An 11,968-nucleotide genomic window follows, 5' to 3' on the forward strand; every position below is an offset into this window, starting at 1 on the left:
CAAAGGGACAATGCATTTTGGAGGCACTGACTAGTTATATGAGAAGGGAATGTAGTTTTGACAGATGGGTAAACTGTTTTGGGAGCTGTACAAACATTGCCAGGTGATCCATGTAGTTCTGCTGTACCATCCAAGTTATTTTGACAGAAGAACTGAATGAATGAAAATGTGCCAAAGCAATTGAGAAGGATTTATGCCATTTTTATGGTACTGACTATTTAGATGGGAAAGGGATTTAATTTTGAAGCATGGATGAGTAGTTTTGGGAGACAAATGACATTTTGCTGGTTATCTGAAGTGTTGTGCAGAACTGTAAGTCTGTTTGGCCAAATTGCCTTATAGTTATGAGAATGTCATCTCAGTTTCAAGAAATGAGCCAAACCAATGAAGAAAAACTGTAAAGAAGCAATTTGTAATTTTTGAAGCCCTCTGCTGCCTGACAGGCAAATTACAATTTTAATGAAAACATTCACAAAACCTCCCTCTCTTCCCAACCAACTCCACCCCTTCTTTTGAAACCATGCTTGCAAAAAAGAAGTTTATTCAAGTGTGCTTCTAGTACACTTCTTTTAAACTAAAAATAAGAGAGTAGGCTTTCAGTTTACTTTTTATTTACTTATCAGAGATATACTTAATAAAGTTATACTTGGCTTATACTGAAAAGTATATAGAAAAGTCAAAGTATATTAAGCTTATACTTAAACTTATGATCAAGATATACTGAACAAAAGTGTAATAAAAGTATTAAAATATTTGTGCCTTATGTTTAAGTGGAATTGCCCTGTAGTTGTGCTTAAGGGTTAGGGCTAGAAAACTAATAGTATACCTAGAAGGGTAATTGCAGTATACTTCAAAACTAAAAAGTGGACTAGATGTATATAACCAGTAACTAATAGTATGTTTCCAATATGCTATAAAGTATACTTTTATAAACTAAAAAGTGGACTAGAAGTGTGTAACAAGTAAACCAATAGTATATTTCCAGTTTACTACAAAGTATACTACAGAGTAAACTAAAAAGTGGACTAGAAGTATAAAACAAATAAACTCCTAGTATATTTCCAGTACACTATGAAGTATGCTTTTGTAAACTAAAGAGTGGACTACAAGTATAGAACTAGTAAACTATTAGTATATAAGTTTACTTGTGGTATACTTGCAGTACAAAATAAAAAATACTAGTTGTATACCCCGAGTTTACTTCTCTTAGACTAAAAGCATACTTTTTATAAACTAAAAGTGGGCCAATTTAGTCACAAGAAATATTAGATTAGTTTACTTACAAGTATACTGTAAGTACATTGATATCAGTATACAACCCCGATTCCAAAAAAGTTGGGACAAAGTACAAATTGTAAATAAAAACGGAATGCAATGATGTGGAAGTTTCAAAATTCCATATTTTATTCAGAATAGAACATAGATGACATATCAAATGTTTAAACTGAGAAAATGTATCATTTAAAGAGAAAAATTAGGTGATTTTAAATTTCATGACAACAACACATCTCAAAAAAGTTGGGACAAGGCCATGTTTACCACTGTGAGACATCCCCTTTTCTCTTTACAACAGTCTGTAAACGTCTGGGGACTGAGGAGACAAGTTGCTCAAGTTTAGGGATAGGAATATTAACCCATTCTTGTCTAATGTAGGATTCTAGTTGCTCAACTGTCTTAGGTCTTTTTTGTCGTATCTTCCGTTTTAAGATGCGCCAAATGTTTTCTATGGGTGAAAGATCTGGACTGCAGGCTGGCCAGTTCAGTACCCGGACCCTTCTTCTACACAGCCATGATGCTGTAATTGATGCAGTATGTGGTTTGGCATTGTCATGTTGGAAAATGCAAGGTCTTCCCTGAAAGAGACGTCGTCTGGATGGGAGCATATGTTGCTCTAGAACCTGGATATACCTTTCAGCATTGATGATGTCTTTCCAGATGTGTAAGCTGCCCATGCCACATGCACTAATGCAACCCCATACCATCAGAGATGCAGGCTTCTGAACTGAGCGCTGATAACAACTTGGGTCGTCCTTCTCCTCTTTAGTCCGAATGACACGGCGTCCCTGATTTCCATAAAGAACTTCAAATTTTGATTCGTCTGACCACAGAACAGTTTTCCACTTTGCCACAGTCCATTTTAAATGAGCCTTGGCCCAGAGAAGACGTCTGCGCTTCTGGATCATGTTTAGATACGGCTTCTTCTTTGAACTATAGAGTTTTAGCTGGCAACAGCGGATGGCACGGTGAATTGTGTTCACAGATAATGTTCTCTGGAAATATTCCTGAGCCCATTTTGTGATTTCCAATACAGAAGCATGCCTGTATGTGATGCAGTGCCGTCTAAGGGCCCGAAGATCACGGGCACCCAGTATGGTTTTCCGGCCTTGACCCTTGCGCACAGAGATTCTTCCAGATTATCTGAATCTTTTGATGATATTATGCACTGTAGATGATGATATGTTCAAACTCTTTGCAATTTTACACTGTCGAACTCATTTCTGATATTGCTCCACTATTTGTCGGCGCAGAATTAGGGGGATTGGTGATCCTCTTCCCATCTTTACTTCTGAGAGCCGCTGCCACTCCAAGATGCTCTTTTTATACCCAGTCATGTTAATGACCTATTGCCAATTGACCTAATGAGTTGCAATTTGGTCCTCCAGCTGTTCCTTTTTTGTACCTTTAACTTTTCCAGCCTCTTATTGCCCCGTCCCAACTTTTTTGAGATGTGTTGCTGTCATGAAATTTCAAATGAGCCAATAATTATTTGGCATGAAATTTCAAAATGTCTCACTTTCGACATTTGATATGTTGTCTATGTTCTATTGTGAATCCAGTATCAGTTTCTGAGATTTGTAAATTATTGCATTCCGTTTTTATTTACAATTTGTACTTTGTCCCAACTTTTTTGGAATCGGGGTTGTACTTGGTGCACAAAAGTATACTTAAGGAAATAGACTTTAACTTTACTTAAGTATACTTCTTTTTGATAAGGGCATATATGGCCAGAAAAAATATTTATTAATCAGAAGCCTGAAATGAATACAGCCAGATACAATGCACGGTACGGACTGCAAATCAGTTTTTCAAACATGTCCTTGAAATTGGTATGATTACAACAAGTCTGTACAGAGTGTTCAATATTATAAACTGCCCCTTTAACCTTTCGAAGTAATTTTTCATTGGTCAATTCTGCTCTACAAGTCGCCATAATCACCTTGTGATTCGTACCAATCTTGAAGATTCATTTACACTCAAAACAGGAAGTGTTCATCATTTACACTTAGTTCACAGTTCTGTAAGAGATAAAACATGATCCGTGAACACACCCTTCTGTGATAAAACATTGTTTGCAACCATGTTTGAGTCACTGCATCAATATACTACAGCCATGTCACACTGAACAAACTCTCACGTGTATTCTGTTACATGTCTTTTTCCTGCTTAGTGCCACCCACAGCAGGCCAAATATAATCAGATCTCATAACAAACATGAAGGTCTCATTAAAAAAAAAAAAAAACAGCATTTTAGCTTGAGTACTGGGGTCGCAAACCAAATGTATACTCCTGAAGTGAAGTTTGAGAGACGAAAAGAAAACGCAGTGATCTGAACGCTCCACTTTCCTCTAAGCGGAGGTCAAAAATGCCTCTCAGATTAGACACTCATTAATTCAGAAGCAGGATTATGGAAATCCTGAAGCGGGCCAGATTACTCCAGCAGCTGCCACAGGAAAGTGCCAAAAACAATGAAGATTGTTGTTGCTTTGTGATGACAGGACGGGCCTCAAACAATGAAGCTCTCTTTCCCAGCACCATCACAGGAGATTAGAGGCTATGCTGAGGGCACAGAACCCTACAGAATCAGGGTTGTGCAGATTAGGATTCCACAAACAACCATTAGCCTATTACAGGCTTCTTAACTCTATCCTCAGTGAAGGAGATACCTGGCTTTATACCCTGCATTAAATCCTTCTTTTTTTTAATTCACTGGGATTGCGGAGCAGGGGGTCACGTTGCCACCTCGCAGCTCCATTTCTGTCCATGTTCTCTTCATGTTTCCTCATTGGTTTCCTCTGTCTTGTCTCGTTTCTTCCTACCTCACAAAAACATGCCAGTAGATGGACCAGTGTACGGTTATTTAGCACAAAGGTCTTGTAGCACAAGTTCTAAAGTCTCTTAGCACAACTCAAAGTTCTTTAGCACAAGATCCAAGAACATTAATATTTATTATGAATACTTACTCATCTCATCTCATCTCATTATCTCTAGCCGCTTTATCCTTCTACAGGGTCGCAGGCAAGCTGGAGCCTATCCCAGCTGACTACGGGCGAAAGGCGGGGTACACCCTGGACAAGTCGCCAGGTCATCACAGGGCTGACACATAGACACAGACAACCATTCACACTCACATTCACACCTACGGTCAATTTAGAGTCACCAGTTAACCTAACCTGCATGTCTTTGGACTGTGGGGGAAACCGGAGCACCCGGAGGAAACCCACGCAGACACGGGGAGAACATGCAAACTCCGCACAGAAAGGCGGGGCTCGGACCCGGACCTTCTTGCTGTGAGGCGACAGCGCTAACCACTACACCACCGTGCCGCCCATGTTTAAAGATGTCTGATGTATTTTTTTTAATGAAAGTTGCCGAGATTCCGATCGAAAACAAGCGATTTGTATTTCCCCAATCCGCCATCTTGAAACCACCATGTTTGATGTAGCCTGTATGTTAGTCACCAATCCTCCCTCCAAATTATTTGTACACAGTACATACCGTGACCCAGTACACCGCTACAGCCAACTTCCAGGTTTGTTTGGTCTTTATTAAAGTGCTAAGCTTAAATGATATCATATTTATTATTTACAATTTGCTAATTTATTTTAATTTTTTTTTACAAAAGAAAAAAGGTCGAAAGAAAGGAAAACTATGTCCAGCTATTTCAATTATTTTATTAAGCTATATATCCTTCCATTATCTGTAACCGCTTATCCTGTGCAGTGTCGCAGGCAAGCTGGAACTTGTCCTAGCTGACTATGGGTGAGAGGCGGGGTACATCCTGGACAAGTCACCAGGTCATCACAGGGCTGACACATACGCTACGTTCACACTGCAAGGCTTAATGCTCAATTCCGATTTTTTTGTGAAATCCGATTTTTTTTGTGAGGTCGTTCACATTAACAAATATATGCGACTTGTATGTGATCCTCAGTATGAACGAAAAGCGACCTAAAAGTGTTCCGCATGCGCATTGCAGGATACGACGACGTCACACACAGTGAGCATGGCCAGTGTTTACGGAAGTAAAACCGCCCGGTTGCGGTATGACCCATCCAATCTAGCTTGAATAGCTGTATCCCCCAAATGGAAATCAGCTCCTTAACCTCTGCGTCCTTCCATTGAGAAGATTCAGAACCTTCACAGCCCGAAGCGTCCCTCGCATTGATGTCATGCGCAGGGGCGCAGATACGTTTTTTGAACTGGGGGGGACAAAAAACTGGGGGGGACAAAGCTGCCAGCAAACCAACCCCAACCCCGATATGCCTGTCAAACTTGTTGTGGGTAACCATAGCAACCAAGCTCGAGCTCGCAACCTGTGCAGTCTGCGCAGCTCAACCAACCGAATATCAGTCTTTGTTTTGTTTTATGTGAATTGTTGCAACTATGTATACACTGCTGTGCACCTCAATAAACCGAATGGTAATTAGTCTTTTGATTTTTCCGTGAGGTTTGCCTTATGCAAAGAAAGACAGCATAGGTGTTTTTTCCTCCCTATAAGTGGGGGGGACCGAGCGAGGTGAATTTAAATCTGGGTGGGACGAGTCCCACCCTCTATCTGCGCCCGTGATTATGCGCCATGTTGTTGTAACTTTTTTTGAGAGACCCGCCGCCTACTTCAGCGCAGAATAGTGACGTTTGTGGCTTGTTGATGACGTGTAAGTCGGATGAATGCGACCTGGCGGTTCAGACTGAAGTCGCATATGAAAAGAGCGGATAGGAATCGGAATTAGGACCACATATCCAAACGGCCTGGGTCGGATTTGAAAAAATCGGATCTGTGTCGTTCATATTGTCAATAAAAGATCGGATACAGGTCACATATGGGCGAAAAGATCGGATTTGAGTCACTTCAGCCTGCAGTGTGAACGTAGCCATAGACACAGACAACCATTCACACTCACACCTACGGTCAATTTAGAGTCACCAATTAACCTAACCTGCATGTCTTTGGAGGAAACCGGAGCACCCGGAGGAAACCCACACAGACACGAGGAGAACATGCAAACTCCACACAGAAAGGCCCTCGCCGGCCACGGGGCTCGAACCCAGAACCTTCTTGCTGTGAGGTGACCGCGATAACCACTACACCACCGTGCCGCCCTAAGCTATTTACATTTTAGATAATTTTTTTTTATTATTATTGTGACCATAATCCAGAGCTGTGCTAAAGTACATAGAGTTGTGCTAAGAGACTTTAGAACTTGTGCTAAGAGACTTTGGATTTGTGCTAAGAGACTTTTGTGCAAATTAACTGGATACCGGTGGACCACACGAAATTTCTCCCGGAAATGAATGTGTGTGTCTGGAGTCTCATTCAGGGTGTATTCCTGTGTTGTGCCCATTGTTCCTGGAATAGATAGTTTTCACTGACATCACGGCATTCCGGGGAACGCCCCCCAGCCGCCATCTTGCGGGCCAAACAAAACGGACCATCGCCACTACCAGCTACGTTATCTCGGACGAATTTATTAAGTTATATAGTCAGTTTTCTAAAATAAAGATCAATGTCGGCAAAATCAAGCAAACGGAAGTATATGGATACATTGGACGACATCTCACGACAACGGTATGCAGCCAAACTCTCCTTGATTGGGGGAATTGACCCCTACGAAGTGGACAAAGAAGCATTTTCAAGTGACTATGCAGGGCTGCCATCCATATCGTACCCTGATATTGTGAACTATTTCGTGAATACTAAAAGCGCCTACACACTTGACGACCTCAAAGCATACAAGTCGCTGGAGTCATACAATTATTTTGTCTGTGGCTGGGTCCGTGAAGTCCACCAAAAAACAAGTGAGAGCCATGTCCTAATTACAGCCAAAGTATGTACACATTGGAGTTTTAGAGCTCTCAACACTGCATATAAATATATGTGTGTGTATAATATCGAGTTGATTTAAGACAAATTTTACATCCATTAGTGGTATTACAGTACCATGTCAGTATAAACTTTGTAATATAATTAACTGGTATGTAGGCTTGTTACACAATTGATTGTTTATTTAAACAACTTACCACTTCTAAAATGATCGGAGCAGACTTTGCTGTGTTTGGAAGGCTGAAAATCCTTGCGGTTGATTCTCGCAAGCCATAGGTTTCTCCTTTGTATGCTGAGTTTCTTTGTTTGCTCGCCTTCGTGCTCCCGTACAGTGGGAATTCCATAAAAGCTCCGCTTGACGTCATCATCTGACCTATTACGACAGCCGTGAATACAACAGGTGTGCACCATTGCTAGCTTTAAATAGTAATAATGTAACTATAAATGTAAATAATATATAAATAAATGTAACTCGCGCGTTACAATGTGTGCTCAGTGACCCGTACAGTAAGCTTGCCCTACAAGATGGCCGCCACCAGGGAATCCCGACTCTGTGACGTCATGTGAAAACTATCTATAGATTCATCTACCACAACCCTGACCAGGAAAAAGTGGCCTAATGGTTAGAGAAGCAGCTTTGGGACGAAAAGGTTGCCGGTTTGATTTCCTGTACCAGCAGGAATGGCTGAAGTGCCCTTGAGCAAGGCACCTCACCCCCAGCTGCTCCCCAGGCTGCTCTGGGTACGTTGTACATTGCTCTCGAAATGTATATTCTTCTAAAGTATAATCTGACAAGAACTGTGTATGTACCAAACTGAAATTTCATACAAGTGAGTAATTGCGTGTCTCCTCCCTGAATCCTGGTCAAATTATGAGTAAGCAGATTGTTACAGGAGACAAGACACTGGAATTGTATGACTTTTGTGTGTGTGTGTGTGTGTGTGTGTGTGTGTGTGTGTGTGTGTGTGTGTGTGTTTAAAGCCCTCTAGCAAGACATTAAACCCCTGTCCTGCTTTGTGATGAGACTGGTGGCCATTTCTTTCATTTAATAGTCTCCATTCAGGACACAGTACCAGCAGAACTAAACAGTGTTCCAGCTGCTGTGTTTACACCTTTATTCAGAAAACTCTCCTCCTCATGTCTGTACAAACAGATCAGCACTTCACTTCCTTTCCTAACCTCAATGCCCTATGACAATCAAAACAAAAGTCCGTGATCAAAACACCAGCAGTACTTCGGTTCCAGCAAAAACAATCACCAAAGCACTAACACACACACACACTATATATATATATATATATATATATATATATATATATATATATATATATATATATATATATATATTCCCCTCTAGTCTGTTTTGGATTATAGTTGATGATTTTATATTAATCCTTTGAATCAAATCAGTATGTGGCTGCATGAATACAGTGAAATAGCTTGTTATGCCATGCTAATAGACCCCTTCGCAGTAAACGTCATTCATACGTAAGTGGAAATTGTGCGCGCAGCCTGGACCCAAAAAAGACTCAGAAATGCCTAGTTGTTGTGTTTTCGGGTGTCAGAATCGTAGCAGTGATGGGGTTAAAATGTTCAGAATTCCAGCAGGATCTCACCCATTCCAAAAAAATCGGCGACGTCTATGACTACAAGCCATCAAACGTGTAGACTGGGATGAAAGCACCATCAAAAATGCGCGGGTTTGCAGCGCCCACTTCATCACAGGTAAGATCAGGCTATTTATTAAATCTTTCTTTTTTATTCTTTCTAGTCTTCGTTTATTGATGTAGCAAAATACTTTGGTAACGTTTGTCTGATTAGCTGGGTCATAGTTACACAATTTAATGAATATTGTTAGCATGTTAACTTAGCTTTGCATGCAATTTTGTTTGTAGGAGAGGTCTCGCTTGACTCAAGCAGTCCAGATTTTGTGCCGTCATTATTTGTGTATGCCGAAAATCACAATTTTAAAGCAAGGATGGAAAGGTAAAATTGTGTGCCCTCGCTCTAAATGCCAACTTACGTTGACTGCTCTAACCTAGCTCCCGCCCCGTTCAGTTTCATTTCTGCTCTCTGCCTCTCGCTTTTTACGCAGCTCTGATTTCTCTTAGCTGCACTCTTTACACTATCATTCCTTTCATGCCATTACCTCCTGCAAATTGCTGTTTAGTGTTGGTATTTGCTGTTGTAGCTAAAGCCACATTGCCATCACATCACTGGCATAATTTGATTAAAACAAAATGAATATGAATGTCCCATTGTTAATCAAGTTGTACATGCCTGCACATAACATAATCATATGCGTCTAAAGACTTGTAGGCACGAAGTTTTTCGTGGGTGTACACTGAAGTCTTGTCAATAAGGTACGAGTATATATCTGGCCATTGTATACCAGGGAACTTACTAACATCGTCCATCCACTCTTTAATTAAATACGGATCCGGTAGGCGATGTCCACTTGTTAGAGTTAACTTATTTATGTAGCATTCTCGATCTTGTAACGACAATTGTTTGGCATAATCTGACAGCTCATAATGCCGGTCTATGGGCAGCGCCATTGTTTCTGGGTCCAGGCTGCACGCGCATCCTGGCAACGGTCGGTTTGTTTACAAACATGCGAAGGGGTCTATATTTACCTACGAGATAGCAATAGAGAGTCGTACATGAGCTGACAGCCGACAAGGCGCGTAACACAGAGTTGGCTATAAGCCACGTACGACGAGATTGAGTGGAATAACTGTTTTATTCTGTCCACATTCACTGGATTCTGAGAAACGGAGCATTTTTTATTTTTTTGCAAATTCGATAAATAAAAACTTTGCAAAAAACTCTGCAAAACATTTCCATTTGGAAACATTTCCGGAATGTAAACAAACCGGTGAAATGACAGCAGCAATTTGTGAAAAATGTGATGATAATAATCCTTGAAAAAAAAAAAGATAAAGTTCTTACCATCAATTTTTGTTGCTTTTTTGTATTTTTGAAGGGTTTTGTTTTCGAGTAGTTTTTATTTCGTCCTCGGTTGGTTCAGCAACATGCGCCGCCATTTTGTTTTTCTCTACACATGGTATATGAGCTGATATCCGCTGATAGCCTAGTAGTAGAGTAGCCAATCAGAGCACACGAGTACTCATATCCAGTGAATGTCGATAGAATATATATGTATATATCACGGGCGATTGCTCTAAGACAACGAGGGAGGCTCAGCCTCCTCTAAAAATGACGAACATCGTGTAGGATGAATTGCGCTAGGCTTATGTTATAGCCGACCTTATAACATTGCTATTTCAGATCCAGAATCATAGAAATATATGTGCTCAACCCAACTACAGTGCGAAATCATTCCGTTATAACTTTCCCCAGTTCGCCTAACGTGTGCGTGAGTTTTTCCCCCTCGTGACAGCGTGATGCAGCCCAGCCTCAGTGGACTTCAATGGCATTTGGGAGCTATGCGCTTTTCAATATCAAAATGCAAGACGGTTATTGGACAAATACTGCGAAAACGCCCGCCCCACGGACTCCCAGCCTCACAGTGGGAGGGACATGGCAAAGCTTTCCGCGAGGAGACTGGTGATTGGTGAAAGCGGCCAGATATTTTCTTTGATTGACAGCTCGTTTCAAATATAGACAGGCAGCGGTGAATTTCAGTTCAGTCCCATGCGGATTCGCAAGTGCTGTGGTGTATTGTAAGAGATCAGCTTACATTTCGATTTCATTCATTACATACGGTTTCTACCAGCTTTTTTAGTTTGTATATATTTTCATTGTAAATAAAGTGTAAATATAGTGTTGTCAAGTTTGCTATCTTAGTTCCAGAAACTTCGGTTATTTGAGTGACTGAACTTGAACTTGAGGGGGCTAGTCAGCTAGCAAGAAAGCTGCGCACGGATGCCAAGCATTGCTGATTTAATTTTGGCGAAGCCATTTGCCAGTCTTCCTTTCGAGGAAAAAATTAAAATTAAAGAAATTAATTTTTAAAAATTAATTAAAATTAATTTTAATTTTAATTATTTAATTAAAAAAAAAATTAAACACCTCAAATTGACTTGGTGAAAAAGGTAGGGAATAATACTCGTTCCTTTCAGCTCTCCTGGTACGAGAAAGTGAATTGGCTAACAGCAAGTGACCCACATCAACAACAGTAAATAGGCTACTTTAGTAATATGTCATGGATGGACCAAAAATATAGAATCTATTTAAAATGTTTATGCTGAGTATATTATATTGGAATATATATTTTTCTGGATATGAATTAAACACAGCTACAATTTGGAAAACATTACAGACCTGGATTAAAAGTGAAGGGTTATCAAAATTGTCAATAAAACATTTCTCAGTCAAAATAAGTAAAATATAGGGAAAGTGTCATTGAATGAAATGTGTGGCACCCAGGTCTATGTTTGGCTCCCCAAGGTCAGTGCTTGTGCCTATTCCAGAACACTCTGCTGTTACTGCTGAGGTTCCTGACAAAGAGCTGCTTTCAATAATGATCAATTTTTAAACAACATGCCACAATTTTAAAATATAAAATGTTAAAATATACCCCCCCCAACACCACCATCATGTATATTGGACAGTAGGCTAATGGGCCAAAAGAACCTGTTATTTCACAGTTTGTGACGCTGCCAACAATCAGCCAGATCAGAGGCAAGAGTATGGGCAAAACTGATGTGTTTTTTCTTTTTTCTTTTAAAATCTGGAAATATCGTAACCGACCAGCCTCCCCTGTTTGAAAGACTACCAGCAGCCACTGGTGTATACACACACACACACACACACACACACACAGGGTGTTTTTTAAAAAAATTGATATTTCACAATCGAATAACTTTGCCAATTCTTGTTCAATTGAACTCAAATTTTAAC

The 11,968-nt window shown here is 40.3% G+C and overlaps 1 protein-coding gene across 4 annotated transcripts in view; it reads right to left on the reverse strand.

The window, feature by feature from the left end:
* ptprea (protein tyrosine phosphatase receptor type Ea) overlaps window positions 1–11,968 on the reverse strand; it is a 320,826-nt gene that overhangs the window by 225,740 nt on the left and 83,118 nt on the right. The window lies entirely within an intron of this gene.

The sequence above is a fragment of the Neoarius graeffei genome, chromosome 14 (genome assembly GCF_027579695.1).
Source record: "Neoarius graeffei isolate fNeoGra1 chromosome 14, fNeoGra1.pri, whole genome shotgun sequence".
Classification (NCBI taxonomy): Eukaryota; Metazoa; Chordata; class Actinopteri; order Siluriformes; family Ariidae; genus Neoarius; species Neoarius graeffei.